The 26,447-nt window shown below is 65.9% G+C and overlaps 1 protein-coding gene across 4 annotated transcripts in view; it reads right to left on the bottom strand.

The window, feature by feature from the left end:
• The window catches only part of pan2 (poly(A) specific ribonuclease subunit PAN2), a 242,358-nt gene that overhangs the window by 181,383 nt on the left and 34,528 nt on the right, over nucleotides 1-26,447 (bottom strand). The window lies entirely within an intron of this gene.

Here is a 26,447-nt window from a genome sequence, read left to right as displayed (position 1 = left end):
CTCACACACACACCCTCCCTCACTCTCACACACACACCCTCCCTCACTCTCACACACACACACACCCTCACTCTCACACACACACACACCCTCACTCTCACACACACACACACCCTCCCTCACTCTCACACACACACACACCCTCCCTCACTCTCACACACACACACACCCTCCCTCGCTCTCACACACACACACACCCTCCCTCGCTCTCACACCCACACACACCCTCCCTCGCTCACACACACACACACACACCCTCCCTCGCTCACACACACACACACACACCCTCCCTCGCTCACACACACACACACACCCTCCCTCGCTCACACACACACACACACACCCTCCCTCGCTCACACACACACACACACCCTCCCTCGCTCACACACACACACACACCCTCCCTCGCTCACACACACACACACACCCTCCCTCGCTCACACACACACACCCTCCCTCGCTCACACACACACACCCTCCCTCGCTCACACACACACACCCTCCCTCGCTCACACACACACACCCTCCCTCGCTCACACACACACACCCTCCCTCGCTCACACACACACACCCACCCTCCCTCGCGCACACACACACACCCACCCTAGCTCGCGCTCGCGCACACACACACACCCACCCTCGCTCGCGCTCGCGCACACACACACACACACTCCCTCCCTCCCTCCCGCTCACGCACACACACACACACCCACGCCCGCTCGCGCTCACACACACAAACCCACCCTCCCTCGCGCTCACACACACACCCACCCTCGCTCGCGCTCGCGCACACACACACACCCACCCTCGCTCGCGCTCGCGCACACACACACTCCCTCCCTCCCTCCCGCTCGTGCACACACACACACCCCCACCCTCGCTCGCGCACACACACACACCCACCCTCGCTCGCGCTCGCGCACACACACACACCCACCCTCGCACGCGCTCGCGCACACACACACAGCCACGCCCGCTCGCGCACACACACACAGCCACGCCCGCTCGCGCACACACACACACACACCCACGCCCGCTCGCGCTCACACACACACACCCACGCCCGCTCGCGCACACACACACTCCCACCCTCGCTCGCGCTCGCGCACACACACACTCCCTCTCTCCCTCCCGCTCGCGCACACACACACTCCCTCCCTCACTCGCACACACACACACCCTCCCTCACTCGTACACACACACCCTCCCTCACTCTCGCACACACACCCTCCCTCACTCTCGCACACACACCCTCCCTCACTCTCGCACACACACCCTCCCTCACTCTCACACACACACCCTCCCTCACTCTCACACACACACCCTCCCTCACTCTCACAGACACACCCTCCCTCACTCTCACACACAGGCACACACACCCTCCCTCACTCTCACACACACACCCTCCCTCACTCTCACACACACACCCTTCCTCACTCTCACACACACACCCTCCCTCACTCTCACACACACACCCTCCCTCACTCTCACACACACGCACACACACCCTCCCTCACTCACGCACACACACCCTCCCTCACTCTCGCACACACACCCTCCCTCACTCTCGCACACACACCCTCCCTCACTCTCTCACACACACCCTCCCTCACTCTCGCACACACACCCTCCCTCACTCTCGCACACACACCCTCCCTCACTCTCTCACACACACCCTCCCTCACTCTCTCACACACACCCTCCCTCACTCTCTCACACACACCCTCCCTCACTCTCACACACACACCCTCCCTCACTCTCACAAACACACCCTCCCTCACTCTCTCACACACACCCTCCCTCACTCTCACACACAAACCCTCCCTCACTCTCACACACACACCCTCATTCACTCTCACACACACACCCTCCCTCACTCTCACACACACACACACACCCTCCCTCACTCTCACACACACACACACACCCTCCCTCACTCTCACACACACACACACCCTCCCTCGCTCACACACACACACACACCCTCCCTCGCTCACACACACACACACACACACCCTCCCTCGCTCACACACACACACACACACACCCTCCCTCGCTCACACACACACACACACCCTCCATCGCTCACACACACACACACACACCCTCCCTCGCTCACACACACACACACACACACCCTCCCTCGCTCACACACACACACACACCCTCCCTCGCTCACACACACACACACACCCTCCCTCGCTCACACACACACACACACACCCTCCCTCACTCTCACACACACGCACACACACCCTCCCTCACTCACGCACACACACCCTCCCTCACTCTCGCACACACACCCTCCCTCACTCTCGCACACACACCCTCCCTCACTCTCTCACACACACCCTCCCTCACTCTCGCACACACACCCTCCCTCACTCTCGCACACACACCCTCCCTCACTCTCTCACACACACCCTCCCTCACTCTCTCACACACACCCTCCCTCACTCTCTCACACACACCCTCCCTCACTCTCTCACACACACCCTCCCTCACTCTCACACACACACCCTCCCTCACTCTCACAAACACACCCTCCCTCACTCTCTCACACACACCCTCCCTCACTCTCACACACAAACCCTCCCTCACTCTCACACACACACCCTCATTCACTCTCACACACACACCCTCCCTCACTCTCACACACACACACACACCCTCCCTCACTCTCACACACACACACACACCCTCCCTCACTCTCACACACACACACACCCTCCCTCGCTCACACACACACACACACCCTCCCTCGCTCACACACACACACACACACACCCTCCCTCGCTCACACACACACACACACACACCCTCCCTCGCTCACACACACACACACCCTCCATCGCTCACACACACACACACACCCTCCCTCGCTCACACACACACACACACACACCCTCCCTCGCTCACACACACACACACACCCTCCCTCGCTCACACACACACACACACCCTCCCTCGCTCACACACACACACAAACACACCCTCCCTCGCTCACACACACACACCCACCCTCCCTCGCTCACACACACACACCCACCCTCCCTCGCTCACACACACACACCCACCCTCCCTCGCTCACACACACACACCCACCCTCCCTCGCTCACACACACACACCCACCCTCCCTCGCTCACACACACACACCCACCCTCCCTCGCTCACACACACACACCCACCCTCCCTCGCTCACACACACACACCCACCCTCCCTCGCTCACACACACACACCCACCCTCCCTCGCTCACACACACACACCCACCCTCCCTCGCTCACACACACACACCCACCCTCCCTCGCTCACACACACACACCCACCCTCCCTCGCTCACACACACACACCCACCCTCCCTCGCTCACACACACACACCCACCCTCCCTCGCTCACACACACACACCCACCCTCCCTCGCACCCACACACACACCCACCCTCGCTCGCGCTCGCGCACACACACACACCCACCCTCGCTCGCGCTCGCGCACACACACACACCCACCCTCGCTCGCACTCGCACACACACACACTCCCTCCCTCCCTCCCGCTCGCGCACACACACACACCCACCCTCGCTCGCGCACACATACACCCCCACCCTCGCTCGCGCTCGCGCACACACACACACCCACCCTCGCTCGCGCTCGCGCACACACACACACCCACCCTCGCTCGCGCTCGCGCACACACACACAGCCACGCCCGCTCGCGCACACTCACACAGCCACGCCCGCTCGCGCACACACACACACACCCACGCCCGCTCGCGCTCACACACACACACACCCACGCCCGCTCGCGCTCACACACACACACACCCACGCCCGCTCGCGCTCACACACACACACACCCACGCCCGCTCGCGCTCACACACACACACCCACCCTCCCTCACGCTCACACACACACACCCACCCTCCCTCGCGCTCACACACACACACCCACCCTCGCTCGCGCCCACACACACACCCACCCTCGCTCGCGCTCGCGCACACACACACACTCGCGCTCGCGCACACACACACCCCAACCCTCGCTCGCGCTCGCGCACACACACACACACACCCTCGCTCGCGCTCGCGCACACACACACTCCCTCCCTCCCTCCCGCTCGCGCACACACACACACACCCACGCCCGCTCGCGCTCACACACACACACCCACGCCCGCTCGCGCTCACACACACAAACCCACCCTCCCTCGCGCTCACACACACACACCCACGCCCGCTCGCGCTCACACACACAAACCCACCCTCCCTCGCGCTCACACACACACACCCACCCTCCCTCGCGCTCACACACACACACCCACCCTCGCTCGCGCTCGCGCACACACACACACCCACCCTCGCTCGCGCTCGCGCACACACACACTCCCTCCCTCCCTCCCGCTCGCGCACACACACACACACCCACCCTCGCTCGCGCACACACACACCCCCACCCTCGCTCACGCTCGCGCACACACACACACACCCACGCCCACTCGCGCACACACACACACACCCACCCTCGCGCTCGCGCACACACACCCACCCTCGCTCGCGCTCGCGCACACACACACACCCACCCTCGCTCGCGCTCGCGCACACACACACCCCAACCCTCGCTCGCGCACACGCACACACCCACCCTCGCTCGCGCTCGCGCGCACACACACACTCCCTCCCTCACTCGCGCGCACACACACCCTCCCTCACTCGCGCGCACACACACCCTCCCTCACTCGCGCGCACACACACCCTCCCTCACTCGCGCGCACACACACCCTCCCTCACTCGCGCGCACACACACCCTCCCACACTCGCGCGCACACACACCCTCCCTCACTCGCGCGCACACACACCCTCCCTCACTCGCGCGCACACACACCCTCCCTCACTCGCGCGCACACACACCCTCCCTCACTCGCGCGCACACACACCCTCCCTCACTCGCGCACACACACACACCCTCCCTCACTCGCGCGCACACACACCCTCCCTCACTCGCGCGCACACACACCCTCCCTCACTCGCGCGCACACACACCCTCCCTCACTCGCGCGCACACACACCCTCCCTCACTCGTGCACACACACACACACCCTCCCTCACTCGCGCGCACACACACCCTCCCTCACTCGCGCGCACACACACCCTCCCTCACTCGCGCGCACACACCCTCCCTCACTCGCACACACACACCCTCCCTCACTCTCACACACACACTCCCTCACACTCACACACACCCTCCCTCACTCTCACACACACGCACACACACCCTCCCTCACTCGCGCACACGCACACCGTCCCTCACTCGCGCACACACACACCCTCCCTCACTCGCGCACACACACACCCTCCCTCACTCTCACACACACGCACACACACCCTCCCTCACTCGCGCACACACACACCGTCCCTCACTCGCGCACACACACCCTCCCTCACTCGCGCACACACACACCGTCCCTCACTCGCGCACACACACACCGTCCCTCACTCGCGCACACACACACACACCCTCCCTCACTCGCGCACACACACACCCTCCCTCACTCGCGCACACACACACCGTCCCTCACTCGCGCACACACACACCCTCCCTCACTCGCGCACACACACACCGTCCCTCACTCGCGCACACACACACCCTCCCTCACTCGTGCACACACACACACCCTCCCTCACTCGCACACACACACACCCTCCCTCACTCGCACAGACACACACCCTCCCTCACTCGCACACACACACACCCTCCCTCACTCGCGCACACACACACCCTCCCTCACTCGCGCCCACACACACCCTCCCTCACTCGCGCCCACACACACCCTCCCTCACTCGCGCCCACACACACCCTCCCTCACTCGCGCGCACACACACCCTCCCTCACTCTCTCGCGCATACACACACCCTCCCTCACTCACACACGCACGCACACTCACCCTCCCACACTCTCACACGCACGCACACACACCCTCCCACACTCACACGCACGCACACACACCCTCCCTCCCTCACACGCACGCACACACACCCTCCCTCACTCGCGCGCACACAAACCCTCCCTCACTCGCGCGCACACACCCTCCCTCACTCGCGCACACACACACCCTCCCTCACTCGCGCACACACACCCTCCCTCACTCGCACACACACACCCTCCCTCACTCTCACACACACCCTCCCTCACTCGCGCGCACACACACCCTCCCTCACTCGCGCACACACACACCCTCCCTCACTCGCGCACACACACACCCTCCCTCACTCGCGCACACACACACCCTCCCACACTCGCGCACACACACACCCTCCCTCACTCTCACACACACGCACACACACCCTCCCTCACTCGCGCACACACACACCCTCCCTCACTCTCGCACACACACCGTCCCTCACTCGCGCACACACACACCCTCCCTCACTCTCACACACACGCACACACACCGTCCCTCACTCGCGCACACACACACCCTCCCTCCCTCTCACACACACGCACACACACCCTCCCTCACTCGCGCGCACACACACCCTCCCTCACTCGCGCACACACACACCCTCCCTCACTCGCGCACACACACACACACCCTCCCTCAGTCGCGCACACACACACACACCCTCCCTCACTCGCGCACACACACACACCCTCCCTCACTCGCGCACACACACACCCTCCCTCACTCGCGCACACACACACCCTCCCTCACTCGTGCACACACACACACACCCTCCCTCACTCGCGCGCACACACACCCTCCCTCACTCGCGCGCGCACACACACCCTCCCTCACTCGCGCGCACACACCCTCCCTCACTCGCACACACACACCCTCCCTCACTCACACACACACACACTCCCTCACACTCACACACACGCACACACACCCTCCCTCACTCTCACACACACGCACACACACCCTCCCTCACTCGCGCACACGCACACCTTCCCTCACTCGCGCACACACACACCCTCCCTCACTCGCGCACACACACACCGTCCCTCACTCTCACACACACGCACACACACCCTCCCTCACTCGCGCGCACACACACCCTCCCTCACTCGCGCGCACACACCCTCCCTCACTCGCACACACACACCCTCCCTCACTCGCACACACACACCCTCCCTCACTCTCACACACACACCCTCCCTCACACACACACACGCACACACACCCTCCCTCACTCTCACACACACACACACACACACACACACACCCTCCCTCACTCGCGCACACGCACACCGTCCCTCACTCGCGCACACACACATCCTCCCTCACTCGCGCACACACACACCCTCCCTCACTCTCACACACACGCACACACACCCTCCCTCACTCGCGCACACACACACCGTCCCACACTCGCCCACACACACACCCTCCCTCATTTGCGCACACACACACCGTCCCTCACTCGCGCACACACACACACACCCTCCCTCACTCGCGCACACACACACCCTCCCTCACTCGCGCACACACACACCCTCCCTCACTCGCGCACACACACACCCTCCCTCACTCGCGCACACACACACCGTCCCTCACTCGCGCACACACACACCGTCCCTCACTGGCGCACACACACACCCTCCCTCACTCGCGCACACACACACCCTCCCTCACTCGCGCACACACACACCCTCCCTCACTCGCGCACACACACACCCTCCCTCACTCGTGCACACACACACACCCTCCCTCACTCGCGCACACACACACACACCCTCCCTCACTCGCGCGCACACACACACCCTCCCTCACTCGCGCGCACACACACCCTCCCTCACTCGCGCGCACACACACCCTCCCTCACTCTCACACGCACGCACACACACCCTCCCACACTCACACGCACGCACACACACCCTCCCTCACTCACACGCACGCACACACACCCTCCCTCACTCGCGCGCACACACACCCTCCCTCACTCGCGCGCACACACACCCTCCCTCACTCGCGCGCACACATACCCTCCCTCACTCGCGCACACACCCTCCCTCACTCGCGCACACACACCCTCCCTCACACACACCCTCCCTCACTCGCGCACACACACCCTCCCTCACTCGCGCACACACACCCTCCATCACTCGCGCACACACCCTCCCTCACTCGCGCACACACACCCTCCCTCACTCGCGCACACACACCCTCCCTCACTCGCGCACACACACCCTCCCTCACTCTCGCACACACACCCTCCCTCACACTCACACACACGCACACACACCCTCCCTCACTCACACACACGCACACACACCCCCCCTCACGCGCGCACACACACCCTCCCTCACTCTCACACACACGCACACACACCCTCCCTCACTCGCGCACACACACACCCTCCCTCACTCGCGCACACACACACCCTCCCTCACTCGCGCACACACACACCCTCCCTCACTCTCACACACACGCACACACACCGTCCCTCACTCGCGCACACACACACCCTCCCTCACTCGCGCACACACACACCCTCCCTCACTCGCGCACACACACACCCTCCCTCACTCTCACACACACGCACACACACCGTCCCTCACTCGCGCACACACACACCCTCCCTCACTCGCGCGCACACACACCCTCCCTCACTCTCACACACACGCACACACACCGTCCCTCACTCGCGCACACACACACCCTCCCTCACTCGCGTGCACACACACCCTCCCTCACTCGCGCACACACACACCCTCCCTCACTCTCACACACACGCACACACACCGTCCCTCACTCGCGCACACACACACCCTCCCTCACTCTCGCACACACACCGTCCCTCACTCGCGCACACACACACCCTCCCTCACTCTCACACACACCCTCCCACACTCTCACACACACGCACACACACCGTCCCTCACTCGCGCACACACACACCCTCCCTCACTCTCGCACACACGCACACACACCCTCCCTCACTCGCGCACACACACACACACCCTCCCTCACTCGCGCACACACACACCCTCCCTCACTCGCGCACACACACACACCCTCCCTCACTCGCGCGCACACACACCCTCCCTCACTCGCGCGCACACACACACACCCTCCCTCACTCGCGCGCACACACACACCCTCCCTCGCGCGCACACGCACACCCTCCCTCGCGCGCACACGCACACCCTCCCTCCCGCGCACACGCACACCCACCCTCCCTCGCACACGCACACCCACCCTCCCTCGCACACGCACACCCACCCTCCCTCGCACACGCACACCCACCCTCCCTCGCACACGCACACCCACCCTCCCTCGCTCGCACACGCACACCCACCCTCCCTCGCTCGCACACGCACACCCACCCTCCCTCGCTCGCACACGCACACCCACCCTCACTCGCTCGCACAGGCACACCCACCCTCCCTCGCCCGCACAGGCACACCCACCCTCCCTCGCTCGCACAGGCACACCCACCCTCCCTCGCTCGCACACGCACACCCACCCTCCCTCGCGCGCACACGCACACCCACCCTCCCTCGCTCGCACACGCACACCCACCCTCCCTCGTTCGCACACACGCACACCCACCCTCCCTCGCTCGCACGCGCACACCCACCCTCCCTCGCTCGCACACACACACCCACCCTCCCTCGCTCGCACACACACACCCACACACCCACCCTCGCTCGCACCCACACACACACCCACCCTCGCTCGCGCTCGCGCACACACACACACCCACCCTCGCTCGCGCTCGCGCACACACACACCCCCACCCTCGCTCGCGCTCGCGCACACACACACACACACACACACACACACCCTCGCTCGCGCTCGCGCACACACACACACCCACCCTCGCTCGCGCTCGCGCACACACACACTCGCTCCCTCCCTCCCGCTCGCACACACACACACACCCACCCTCGCTCGCACCCACACACACCCCAACCCTCGCTCACGCTCGCGCACACACACACTCCCACCCTTGCTCGCACACACACACACCCTCCCTCACTCTCACACACACGCACACACACCCTCCCTCACTCTCACACACACACCCTCCCTCACTCTCACACACACACCCTCCCTCACTCACTCTCACACACACCCTCCCTCACTCACTCTCACACACACGCACACACACCCTCCCTCACTCTCACACACACACCCTCCCACACTCTCACACACACACCCTCCCTCACTCTCACACACACACCCTCCCTCACTCTCACACACACACCCTCCCTCACTCACACACACACACCCTCCCTCACTCACACACACACACCCTCCCTCACTCACACACACCCTCCCTCACTCACACACACACACCCTCCCTCACTCTCACACACACACCCTCCCTCACTCTCACACACACACCCTCCCTCACTCTCGCACTCACACCCTCCCTCACTCTCGCACACACACCCTCCCTCACTCTCGCACACACACCCTCCCTCACTCTCGCACACACACCCTCCCTCACTCTCGCACACACACCCTCCCTCACTCTCGCACACACACCCTCCCTCACTCACGCACACACACCCTCCCTCACTCTCGCACACACACCCTCCCTCACTCTCGCACACACACCCTCCCTCACTCTCGCACACACACCCTCCCTCACTCCCGCACACACACCCTCCCTCACTCCCGCACACACACCCTCCCTCACTCTCGCACACACACCCTCCCTCACTCTCGCACACACACCCTCCCTCACTCTCGCACACACACCCTCCCTCACTCTCTCACACACACCCTCCCTCACTCTCGCACACGCACCCTCCCTCACTCTCGCACACGCACCCTCCCTCACTCTCTCACACACACCCTCCCTCACTCTCACACACGCACACACACCCTCCCTCACTCTCTCACACACACCCTCCCTCACTCTCACACACGCACACACACCCTCCCTCACTCTCTCACACACACCCTCCCTCACTCTCTCACACACACCCTCTCTCACTCTCTCACACACACCCTCCCTCACTCTCTCACACACACCCTCCCTCACTCTCGCACACACACCCTCCCTCACTCTCGCACACACACCCTCCCTCACTCTCTCACACACACCCTCCCTCACTCTCACACACGCACACACACCCTCCCTCACTCTCTCACACACACCCTCCCTCACTCTCTCACACACACCCTCTCTCACTCTCTCACACACACCCTCCCTCACTCTCTCACACACACCCTCCCTCACTCTCGCACACACACCCTCCCTCACTCTCGCACACACACCCTCCCTCACTCTCTCACACACACCCTCCCTCACTCTCGCACACACACCCTCATTCACTCTCGCACACACACCCTCATTCACTCTCGCACACACACCCTCCCTCACTCTCGCACACACACCCTCCCTCACTCTCACACACACACACACACTCCCTCGCTAATACACACACACACACACACACCCTCCCTCGCTCTCACACACACACACCCACCCTCCCTCGCTCACACACACACACCCACCCTCCCTCGCTCACACACACACACACCCACCCTCCCTCGCTCACACACACACACACCCACCCTCCCTCGCTCACACACACACACACCCACCCTCCCTCGCTCACACACACACACCCACCCTCCCTCGCTCACACACACACACCCACCCTCCCTCGCTCACACACACACACCCACCCTCCCTCGCTCACACACACACACCCACCCTCCCTCGCTCACACACACACACCCACCCTCCCTCACTCACACACACACACCCACCCTCCCTCGCTCACACACACACACCCACCCTCCCTCGCTCACACACACACACCCACCCTCCCTCGCTCACACACACACACCCACCCTCCCTCGCTCACACACACACACCCACCCTCCCTCGCTCACACACACACACCCACCCTCCCTCGCTCACACACACACACCCACCCTCCCTCGCTCACACACACACACCCACCCTCCCTCGCTCACACACACACACCCACCCTCCCTCGCTCACACACACACACCCACCCTCCCTCGCTCACACACACACACCCACCCTCCCTCGCTCACACACACACACCCACCCTCCCTCGCTCACACACACACACCCACCCTCCCTCGCGCACACACACACACCCACCCTCGCTCGCGCTCGCGCACACACACACTCCCTCCCTCCCTCCCGCTCGCGCGCACACACACACACACACACCCTCGCTCGCGCACACACACACCCCCACCCTCGCTCGCGCTCGCGCACACACACACACACCCACGCCCGCTCGCGCACACACACACACCCACCCTCGCTTGCGCTCGCGCACACACACACTCCCTCCCTCCCTCGCGCTCGCGCACACACACACTCCCTCCCTCCCTCGCGCTCGCGCACACACACACTCCCTCCCTCGCTCGCGCACACGCACACACACACCCACGCCCGCTCGCACACCCACGCCCGCTCGCGCTCACACACACACACCCACGCCCGCTCGCGCTCACACGCACACATCCACGCCCGCTCGCGCTCACACACACACACCCACGCCCGCTCGCGCTCACACACACACACCCACGCCCGCTCGCGCTCACACACACACACCCACCCTCCCTCGCGCTCACACACACACACCCACCCTCCCTCGCGCTCACAAACACACACCCACCCTCCCTCGCGCTCACACACACACACCCACCCTCCCTCGCGCTCACACACACACACCCACCCTCCCTCGCGCTCACACACACACACCCACCCTCCCTCGCGCTCACACACACACTCCCACCCTCCCTCGCGCTCACACACACACACCCACCCTCCCTCGCGCTCACACACACACACCCACCCTCCCTCGCGCTCACACACACACACCCACCCTCCCTCGCGCTCACACACACACACCCACCCTCCCTCGCGCTCACACACACACACCCACCCTCCCTCGCGCTCACACACACACACCCACCCTCCCTCGCGCTCACACACACACACCCACCCTCCCTCGCGCTCACACACACACACCCACCCTCCCTCGCGCTCACACACACACACCCACCCTCCCTCGCGCTCACACACACACACCCACCCTCCCTCGCGCTCACACACACACACCCACCCTCCCTCGCGCTCACACACACACACCCACCCTCCCTCGCGCTCACACACACACACCCACCCTCGCTCGCGCTCGCGCACACACACACTCCCACCCTCGGTCGCGCTCGCGCACACACACACTCCCTCCCTCCCTCCCGCTCGCGCACACACACACTCCCTCCCTCCCTCCCGCTCGCGCACACACACACTCCCTCCCTCCCTCCCGCTCGCGCACACACACACACCCGCTCGCGCTCACACACACACACCCACGCCCTCCCTCGCTCACACACACACACCCACCCTCGCTCGCGCACACGCACACTCCCACCCTCGCTCGCGCTCGCGCACACACACACACCCTCCCTCCCGCGCACACACACACTCCCTCCCTCCCTCCCGCTCGCGCACACACACACACCCACGCCCGCTCGCGCTCACACACACACACCCACGCCCTCCCTCGCTCACACACACCCACCCCCTCCCTCGCTCACACACACCCACCCCCTCCCTCACTCGCACACACACACACCCTCCCTCACTCGCGCACACACACACCCTCCCTCACTCGCGCACACACACACCCTCCCTCACTCGCGCCCACACACACCCTCCCTCACTCGCGCGCACACACACCCTCCCTCCCTCTCTCGCGCATACACACACCCTTCCTCACTCACACACGCACGCACACTCACCCTCCCACACTCTCACACGCACGCACACACACCCTCCCACACTCACACGCACGCACACACACCCTCCCTCCCTCACACGCACGCACACACACCCTCCCTCACTCGCGCGCACACACACCCTCCCTCACTCGCGCGCACACACACCCTCCCTCACTCGCGCGCACACACACCCTCCCTCACTCGCGCGCACACACACCCTCCCTCACTCGCGCGCACACACCCTCCCTCACTCGCGCACACACACACCCTCCCTCACTCGCGCACACACACCCTCCCTCACTCGCGCGCACACACACCCTCCCTCACTCGCGCACACACACACCCTCCCTCACTCGCGCACACACACACCCTCCCACACTCGCGCACACACACACCCTCCCTCACTCTCACACACACGCACACACACCCTCCCTCACTCGCGCACACACACACCCTCCCTCACTCTCGCACACACACCGTCCCTCACTCGCGCACACACACACCCTCCCTCACTCTCACACACACGCACACACACCGTCCCTCACTCGCGCACACACACACCCTCCCTCCCTCTCACACACACGCACACACACCCTCCCTCACTCGCGCGCACACACACCCTCCCTCACTCGCGCACACACACACCCTCCCTCACTCGCGCACACACACACCCTCCCTCACTCGCGCACACACACACCCTCCCTCACTCTCGCACACACACCGTCCCTCACTCGCGCACACACACACCCTCCCTCACTCTCACACACACGCACACACACCGTCCCTCACTCGCGCACACACACACCCTCCCTCCCTCTCACACACACGCGCACACACCCTCCCTCACTCGCGCGCACACACACCCTCCCTCACTCGCGCACACACACACCCTCCCTCACTCGCGCACACACACACACCCTCCCTCACTCGCGCACACACACACACCCTCCCTCACTCGCGCACACACACACCCTCCCTCACTCGCGCACACACACACCCTCCCTCACTCGTGCACACACACACACACCCTCCCTCACTCGCGCGCACACACACCCTCCCTCACTCGCGCGCACACACACCCTCCCTCACTCGCGCGCACACACACCCTCCCTCACTCGCGCGCACACACACCCTCCCTCACTCGTGCACACACACACACACCCTCCCTCACTCGCGCGCGCACACACACCCTCCCTCACTCGCGCGCACACACCCTCCCTCACTCGCACACACACACCCTCCCTCACTCACACACACACACACTCCCTCACACTCACACACACGCACACACACCCTCCCTCACTCTCACACACACGCACACACACCCTCCCTCACTCGCGCACACGCACACCTTCCCTCACTCGCGCACACACACACCCTCCCTCACTCGCGCACACACACACCCTCCCTCACTCTCACACACACGCACACACACCCTCCCTCACTCGCGCGCACACACACCGTCCCTCACTCGCGCGCACACACACCCTCCCTCACTCGCGCGCACACACCCTCCCTCACTCGCACACACACACCCTCCCTCACTCTCACACACACACCCTCCCTCACTCTCACACACACACCCTCCCTCACACTCACACACACGCACACACACCCTCCCTCACTCTCACACACACGCACACACACCCTCCCTCACTCGCGCACACGCACACCGTCCCTCACTCGCGCACACACACATCCTCCCTCACTCGCGCACACACACACCCTCCCTCACTCTCACACACACGCACACACACCCTCCCTCACTCGCGCACACACACACCGTCCCACACTCGCGCACACACACACCCTCCCTCATTCGCGCACACACACACCGTCCCTCACTCGCGCACACACACACACACCCTCCCTCACTCTCGCACACACACCCTCCCTCACTCTCGCACACACACCCTCCCTCACTCTCGCACACACACCCTCCCTCTCGCACACACACCCTCCCTCACTCTCTCACACACACCCTCCCTCACTCTCGCACACACACCCTCCCTCACTCTCACACACACACCCTCATTCACTCTCACACACACACCCTCCCTCACTCTCACACACACACACACCCTCCCTCACTCTCACACACACACACCCTCCCTCACTCTCACACACACACACCCACCCTCCCTCGCTCACACACACACACCCACCCTCCCTCGCTCACACACACACACCCACCCTCCCTCGCTCACACACACACACCCACCCTCCCTCGCTCACACACACACACCCACCCTCCCTCGCTCACACACACACACCCACCCTCCCTCGCTCACACACACACACCCACCCTCCCTCGCTCACACACACACACCCACCCTCCCTCGCTCACACACACACACCCACCCTCCCTCGCTCACACACACACACCCACCCACCCTCGCTCACACACACACACACCCTCCCTCGCTCACACACACACACACACACCCTCCCTCGCTCACACACACACACCCACCCTCCCTCGCTCACACACACACACCCACCCTCCCTCGCTCACACACACACACCCACCCTCCCTCGCTCACACACACACACCCACCCTCCCTCGCTCACACACACACACCCACCCTCCCTCGCTCACACACACACACCCACCCTCCCTCGCTCACACACAAACACCCACCCTCCCTCGCTCACACACACACACACCCACCCTCGCTCGCACCCACACACACACCCACCCTCGCTCGCGCTCGCGCACACACACACACCCACCCTCGCTCGCACTCACGCACACACACACCCCAACCCTCGCTCACGCTCGCGCACACACACACACCCACCCTCGCTCGCGCTCGCGCACACACACACTCCCTCCCTCCCTCCCGCTCGCGCACACACACACACACACCCCCTCCCGCTCGCGCACACACTCACTCACACCCACGCCCGCTCGCGCACACACACACACACCCACGCCCGCTCGCGCTCACACACACACACCCACGCCCGCTCGCGCTCACACACACAAACCCACCCTCCCTCGCGCTCAGACACACACCCACACCCGCTCGCGCTCACACACACAAACCCACCCTCCCTCGCGCTCACACACACACACCCACCCTCCCTCGCGCTCACACACACCCACCCTCACTCGCGCTCGCGCACACACACACACCCACACTCGCTCGCGCACACACACACACCCACCCTCGCTCGCGTTCGCGCACACACACACTCCCTCCCTCCCTCCCGCTCGCGCACACACACACACCCACCCTCGCTCGCGCACACACACACCCCCACCCTCGCTCGCGCTCGCGCACACACACACACCCACCCTCGCTCGCGCACACACACACACACAGCCACGCCCGCTCGCGCACACACACACAGCCACGCCCGCTCGCGCACACACACACACACCCACGCCCGCTCGCGCTCACACACACACACCCACGCCCGCTCGCGCTCACACACACACACACCCACGCCCGCTCGCGCTCACACACACACACCCACCCTCCCTCGCGCTCACACACACACACCCACCCTCCCTCGCGCTCACACACACACACCCACCCTCGCTCGCGCCCACGCACACACCCACCCTCGCTCGCGCTCGCGCACACACACACCCCAACCCTCGCTCGCGCTCGCGCACACACACACACACCCTCGCTCGCGCTCGCGCACACACACACTCCCTCCCTCCCTCCCGCTCGCGCACACACACACACGCCCACCCTCCCTCCCGCTCGCGCGCACACACACACACGCCCACCCTCGCTCGCGCACACACACCCCCACCCTCGCTCGCGCTCGCGCACACACACACACACCCATGCCCGCTCGCGCACACACACACAAACCCACCCTCGCTTGCGCTCGCGCACACACACCCACCCTCCCTCGCGCTCACGCACACACACCCACCCTCGCTCGCGCCCACACACACACCCACCCTCGCTCGCGCTCGCGCACACACACACACACCCACCCTCGCTCGCGCTCGCGCACACACACACACCCACCCTCGCTCGCGCTCGCGCACACACACACCCCAACCCTCGCTCGCGCTCGCGCACACACACACTCCCTCCCTCCCTCCCGCTCGCGCACACACACACACCCCCTCCCGCTCGCGCACACACACACACCGACCCTCCCTCGCGCTCACACACACACCCACGCCCGCTCGCGCTCACACACACACACCCACGCCCGCTCGCGCTCACACACACAAACCCACCCTCCCTCGCGCTCACACACACACACCCACGCCCGCTCGCGCTCACACACACAAACCCACCCTCCCTCGCGCTCACACACACACACCCACGCCCGCTCGCGCTCACACACACAAACCCACCCTCCCTCGCGCTCACACACACACACACCCACCCTCCCTCGCGCTCACACACACACACACACCCACCCTCCCTCGCGCTCACACACACACACACACCCACCCTCGCTCGCGCTCGCGCACACACACACTCCCTCCCTCCCTCCCGCTCGCTCGCGCACACACACACACCCACGCCCGCTCGCGCTCACACACACAAACCCACCCTCCCTCGCGCTCACACACACACACACCCACCCTCCCTCGCGCTCACACACACACACCCACCCTCGCTCGCGCACACACACACCCCCACCCTCGCTCACGCACACACACACACACCCACGCCCGCTCGCGCACACACACACACCCACCCTCGCTTGCGCTCGCGCACACACACACTCCCTCCCTCCCTCGCGCTCGCGCACACACACACTCCCTCCCTCCCTCCCGCTCGCGCACACACACACTCCCTCCCTCCCTCCCGCTCGCGCACACACACACACCCACCCTCGCTCGCGCACACGCACACCCCCACCCTCGCTCGCGCTCGCGCACACACACACACCCACGCCCGCTCGCGCTCACACACACACACCCACGCCCGCTCGCGCTCACACACACACACCCACCCTCCCTCGCGCTCACACACACACACCCACCCTCGCTCGCGCTCGCGCACACACACACACCCACCCTCGCTCGCGCTCGCGCACACACACACTCCCTCCCTCCTTCCCGCTCGCGCGCACACACACACACACACCCTCGCTCGCGCACACACACACCCCCACCCTCGCTCGCGCTCGCGCACACACACACACACCCACGCCCGCTCGCGCACACACACACACCCACCCTCGCTTGCGCTCGCGCACACACACACTCCCTCCCTCCCTCGCGCTCGCGCACACACACACTCCCTCCCTCCCTCCCGCTCGCGCACACACAGACACCCCCTCCCTCCCTCCCGCTCGCGCACACACAGACACCCACCCTCGCTCGCGCACACGCACACACACACCCACGCCCGCTCGCGCTCACACACACACCCACGCCCGCTCGCGCTCACACACACACCCACGCCCGCTCGCGCTCACACACACACACACCCACGCCCGCTCGCACACACACACCCACGCCCGCTCGCACACACACACCCACGCCCGCTCGCGCTCACACACACACACCCACGCCCGCTCGCGCTCACACACACACACCCACGCCCGCTCGCGCTCACACACACACACCCACCCTCCCTCGCGCTCACACACACACACACCCACCCTCCCTCGCGCTCACAAACACACACCCACCCTCCCTCGCGCTCACACACACACACCCACCCTCCCTCGCGCTCACACACACACACCCACCCTCCCTCGCGCTCACACACACACTCCCACCCTCCCTCGCGCTCACACACACCCACCCTCACTCGCGCTCGCGCACACACACACACCCACCCTCGCTCGCGCACACACACACACCCACCCTCGCTCGCGCTCGCGCACACACACACTCCCTCCCTCCCTCCCACTCGCGCACACACACACACCCACCCTCGCTCGCGCACACACACACCCCCGCGCTCGCGCACACACACACACCCACCCTCGCTCGCGCACACACACACACACAGCCACGCCCGCTCGCACACACACACACAGCCACGCCCGCTCGCGCACACACACACACACCCACGCCCGCTCGCGCTCACACACACACACCCACGCCCGCTCGCGCACACACACACACACCCACGCCCGCTCGCGCTCACACACACACACACCCACGCCCGCTCGCGCTCACACACACACACCCACCCTCCCTCGCGCTCACACACACACACCCACCCTCCCTCGCGCTCACACACACACACCCACCCTCGCTCGCGCCCACGCACACACCCACCCTCGCTCGCGCTCGCGCACACACACACCCCAACCCTCGCTCGCGCTCGCGCACACACACACACACACCCTCGCTCGCGCTCGCGCACACACACACTCCCTCCCTCCCTCCCGCTCGCGCACACACACACACGCCCATCCTCCCTCCCGCTCGCGCGCACACACACACACGCCCACCCTCGCTCGCGCACACACACCCCCACCCTCGCTCGCGCTCGCGCACACACACACACACCCATGCCCGCTCGCGCACACACACACAAACCCACCCTCGCTTGCGCTCGCGCACACACACCCACCCTCCCTCGCGCTCACGCACACACACCCACCCTCGCTCGCGCCCACACACACACCCACCCTCGCTCGCGCTCGCGCACACACACACACCCACCCTCGCTCGCGCTCGCGCACACACACACACCCACCCTCGCTCGCGCTCGCGCACACACACACCCCAACCCTCGCTCGCGCTCGCGCACACACACACACCCACCCTCGCTCGCGCTCGCGCACACACACACTCCCTCCCTCCCTCCCGCTCGCGCACACACACACACACACCCCCTCCCGCTCGCGCACACACACACACCGACCCTCCCTCGCGCTCACACACACACCCACGCCCGCTCGCGCTCACACACACACACCCACGCCCGCTCGCGCTCACACACACAAACCCACCCTCCCTCGCGCTCACACACACACACCCACGCCCGCTCGCGCTCACACACACAAACCCACCCTCCCTCGCGCTCACACACACACACCCACGCCCGCTCGCGCTCACACACACAAACCCACCCTCCCTCGCGCTCACACACACCCACCCTCCCTCGCGCTCACACACACACACACACCCACCCTCGCTCGCGCTCGCGCACACACACACTCCCTCCCTCCCTCCCGCTCGCGCACACACACACACCCACGCCCGCTCGCGCTCACACACACAAACCCACCCTCCCTCGCGCTCACACACACACACACACACCCACCCTCGCTCGCGCACACACACACCCCCACCCTCGCTCGCGCACACACACACACACACACCCACGCCCGCTCGCGCACACACACACACCCACCCTCGCTTGCGCTCGCGCACACACACACTCCCTCCCTCCCTCGCGCTCGCGCACACACACACTCCCTCCCTCCCTCCCGCTCGCGCACACACACACTCCCTCCCTCCCTCCCGCTCGCGCACACACACACACCCACCCTCGCTCGCGCACACGCACACCCCCACCCTCGCTCGCGCTCGCGCACACACACACACCCACGCCCGCTCTCGCGCACACACACACACCCACGCCCGCTCGCGCTCACACACACACACCCACGCCCGCTCGCGCTCACACACACACACCCACGCCCGCTCGCGCTCACACACACACACCCACGCCCGCTCGCGCTCACACACACACACCCACCCTCCCTCGCGCTCACACACACACACCCACCCTCGCTCGCGCTCGCGCACACACACACACCCACCCTCGCTCGCGCTCGCGCACACACACACTCCCTCCCTCCCTCCCGCTCGCGCACACACACACACACACACACCCTCGCTCGCGCACACACACACCCCCACCCTCGCTCGCGCTCGCGCACACACACACACACCCACGCCCGCTCGCGCACACACACACACCCACCCTCGCTTGCGCTCGCGCACACACACACTCCCTCCCTCCCTCGCGCTCGCGCACACACACACTCCCTCCCTCCCTCCCGCTCGCGCACACACACACACCCACCCTCGCTCGCGCTCACACACACACCCACGCCCGCTCGCGCTCACACACACACACCCACGCCCGCTCGCGCTCACACACACACACCCACGCCCGCTCGCGCTCACACACACACACCCACGCCCGCTCGCGCTCACACACACACACCCACGCCCGCTCGCGCTCACACACACACACCCACGCCCGCTCGCGCTCACACACACACACCCACCCTCCCTCGCGCTCACACACACACACCCACCCTCCCTCGCGCTCACAAACACACACCCACCCTCCCTCGCGCTCACACACACACACCCACCCTCCCTCGCGCTCACACACACACACCCACCCTCCCTCGCGCTCACACACACACACCCACCCTCCCTCGCGCTCACACACACACACCCACCCTCCCTCGCGCTCACACACACACACCCACCCTCCCTCGCGCTCACACACACACACCCACCCTCCCTCGCGCTCACACACACACACCCACCCTCCCTCGCGCTCACACACACACACCCACCCTCCCTCGCGCTCACACACACACACCCACCCTCCCTCGCGCTCACACACACACACCCACCCTCCCTCGCGCTCACACACACACACCCACCCCCTCCCTCGCTCACACACACACACCCACCCCCTCCCTCGCTCACACACACACACACACACCCTCGCTCGCGCTCGCGCACACACACACTCCCACCCTCGCTCGCGCTCGCGCACACACACACTCCCTCCCTCCCTCCCGCTCGCGCACACACACACTCCCTCCCTCCCTCCCGCTCGCGCACACACACACTCCCTCCCTCCCTCCCGCTCGCGCACACACACACTCCCTCCCTCCCTCCCGCTCGCGCACACACACACTCCCTCCCTCCCTCCCGCTCGCGCACACACACACACCCTCCCTCGCGCTCACACACACACACCCACCCTCCCTCGCGCTCACACACACACACCCACCCTCCCTCGCGCTCACACACACACACCCACCCTCCCTCGCGCTCACACACACACACCCACCCTCCCTCGCTCACACACACACACACACGCCCGCTCGCGCTCACACACACTCACCCACGCCCTCCCTCGCTCACACACACACACCCACGCCCTCTCGCGCTCACACACACACACCCACGCCGTCCCTCGCTCACACACACACACCCACCCTCCCTCGCTCACACACACACACCCACCCTCCCTCGCGCTCACACACACACACCCACACTCCCTCGCTCACACACACACACACACGCCCGCTCGCGCTCACACACACACACCCACGCCCTCCCTCGCTCACACACACACACCCACGCCCGCTCGCGCTCACACACACACACCCACGCCCTCCCTCGCTCACACACACACACCCACCCTCCCTCGCGCACACACACACACGCACCCTCGCTCGCGCTCGCGCACACACACACACACACCCTCGCTCGCGCTCGCGCACACACACACTCCCACCCTCGCTCGCGCTCGCGCACACACACACTGCCTCCCTCCCTCCCGCTCGCGCACACACACACTCCCTCCCTCCCTCCCGCTCGCGCACACACACACTCCCTCCCTCCCTCCCGCTCGCGCACACACACACACCCACGCCCGCTCGCGCTCACACACACACACCCACGCCCTCCCTCGCTCACACACACCCACCCCCTCCCTCCCTCGCTCACACACACCCACCCCCTCCCTCCCTCGCTCACACACACCCACCCCCTCCCTCCCTCGCTCACACACACCCACCCCCTCCCTCCCTCGCTCACACACACCCACCCCCTCCCTCCCTCGCTCACACACACCCACCCCCTCCCTCGCTCGCACACACACACCCACCCCCTCCCTCGCTCGCACACACACACCCACCCCCTCCCTCGCTCGCACACACACACCCACCCCCTCCCTCGCTCGCACACACACACCCACCCCCTCCCTCGCTCGCACACACACACCCACCCTCCCTCGCTCGCACACACACACCCACCCTCCCTCGCGCTCACACACACACACCCACCCTCCCTCGCGCTCACACACACACACCCACCCTCCCTCGCGCTCACACACACACACCCACCCTCCCTCGCTCACACACACACACACACGCCCGCTCGCGCTCACACACACACACCCACGCCCTCCCTCGCTCACACACACACACCCACGCCCGCTCGCGCTCACACACACACACCCACGCCCTCCCTCGCTCACACACACACACCCACCCTCTCCCTCGCTCACACACACACACCCACCCTCCCTCGCTCACACACACACACCCACCCTCCCTCGCTCACACACACACACCCACCCTCCCTCGCGCTCACACACACACACCCACCCTCCCTCGCGCTCACACACACACACCCACCCTCCCTCGCTCACACACACACACACACGCCCGCTCGCGCTCACACACACACACCCACGCCCTCCCTCGCTCACACACACACACACACGCCCGCTCGCGCTCACACACACACACCCACGCCCTCCCTCGCTCACACACACACACCCACGCCCGCTCGCGCTCACACACACACACCCACGCCCTCCCTCGCTCACACACACACACCCACCCTCCCTCGCTCACACACACACACCCACCCTCCCTCGCGCTCACACACACACACCCACCCTCCCTCGCGCTCACACACACACACCCACCCTCCCTCGCGCTCACACACACACACCCACCCTCCCTCGCTCACACACACACACACACGCCCGCTCGCGCTCACACACACACACCCACGCCCTCCCTCGCTCACACACACACACCCACGCCCGCTCGCGCTCACACACACACACCCACGCCCTCCCTCGCTCACACACACACACCCACCCTCCCTCGCGCACACACACACACCCACCCTCCCTCGCTCACACACACACACACACGCCCGCTCGCGCTCACACACACACACCCACGCCCTCCCTCGCTCACACACACACACCCACGCCCGCTCGCGCTCACACACACACACCCACGCCCTCCCTCGCTCACACACACACACCCACCCTCCCTCGCTCACACACACACACCCACCCTCCCTCGCGCTCACACACACACACCCACCCTCCCTCGCGCTCACACACACACACCCACCCTCCCTCGCTCACACACACACACACACGCCCGCTCGCGCTCACACACACACACCCACGCCCTCCCTCGCTCACACACACACACCCACGCCCGCTCGCGCTCACACACACACACCCACGCCCTCCCTCGCTCACACACACACACCCACCCTCCCTCGCTCACACACACACACCCACCCTCCCTCGCGCTCACACACACACACCCACCCTCCCTCGCGCTCACACACACACACCCACCCTCCCTCGCTCACACACACACACACACGCCCGCTCGCGCTCACACACACACACCCACGCCCTCCCTCGCTCACACACACACACCCACGCCCGCTCGCGCTCACACACACACACCCACGCCCTCCCTCGCTCACACACACACACCCACGCCCGCTCGCGCTCACACACACACACCCACGCCCTCCCTCGCTCACACACACACACCCACCCTCCCTCGCGCACACACACACACCCACCCTCCCTCGCTCGCACACACACACCCACCCCCTCCCTCGCTCGCACACACACACCCACCCCCTCCCTCGCTCGCACACACACACCCACCCCCTCCCTCGCTCGCACACACACACCCACCCTCCCTCGCTCGCACACACACACCCACCCTCCCTCGCGCTCACACACACACACCCACCCTCCCTCGCGCTCACACACACACCCACCCTCCCTCGCGCTCACACACACACACCCACCCTCCCTCGCGCTCACACACACACACCCACCCTCCCTCGCTCACACACACACACACACGCCCGCTCGCGCTCACACACACACACCCACGCCCTCCCTCGCTCACACACACACACCCACGCCCGCTCGCGCTCACACACACACACCCACGCCCGCTCGCGCTCACACACACACACCCACGCCCTCCCTCGCTCACACACACACACCCACCCTCCCTCGCTCACACACACACACCCACCCTCCCTCGCTCACACACACACACCCACCCTCCCTCGCGCTCACACACACACACCCACCCTCCCTCGCTCACACACACACACACACGCCCGCTCGCGCTCACACACACACACCCACCCCCTCCCTCGCTCGCACACACACACCCACCCCCTCCCTCGCTCGCACACACACACCCACCCCCTCCCTCGCTCGCACACACACACCCACCCCCTCCCTCGCTCGCACACACACACCCACCCCCTCCCTCGCTCGCACACACACACCCACCCTCCCTCGCTCGCACACACACACCCACCCTCCCTCGCGCTCACACACACACACCCACCCTCCCTCGCGCTCACACACACACACCCACCCTCCCTCGCGCTCACACACACACACCCACCCTCCCTCGCTCACACACACACACACACGCCCGCTCGCGCTCACACACACACACCCACGCCCTCCCTCGCTCACACACACACACCCACGCCCTCCCTCGCTCACACACACACACCCACGCCCGCTCGCGCTCACACACACACACCCACGCCCTCCCTCGCTCACACACACACACCCACCCTCCCTCGCTCACACACACACACCCACCCTCCCTCGCTCACACACACACACCCACCCTCCCTCGCGCTCACACACACACACCCACCCTCCCTCGCGCTCACACACACACACCCACCCTC

Source organism: Stegostoma tigrinum, chromosome X (assembly GCF_030684315.1).
Source record: "Stegostoma tigrinum isolate sSteTig4 chromosome X, sSteTig4.hap1, whole genome shotgun sequence".
NCBI classification, from domain to species: domain Eukaryota; kingdom Metazoa; phylum Chordata; class Chondrichthyes; order Orectolobiformes; family Stegostomatidae; genus Stegostoma; species Stegostoma tigrinum.
The sequence above is the reverse complement of the archived record's forward strand: the minus strand, read 5'-3'. Positions and strand labels throughout refer to the sequence as shown.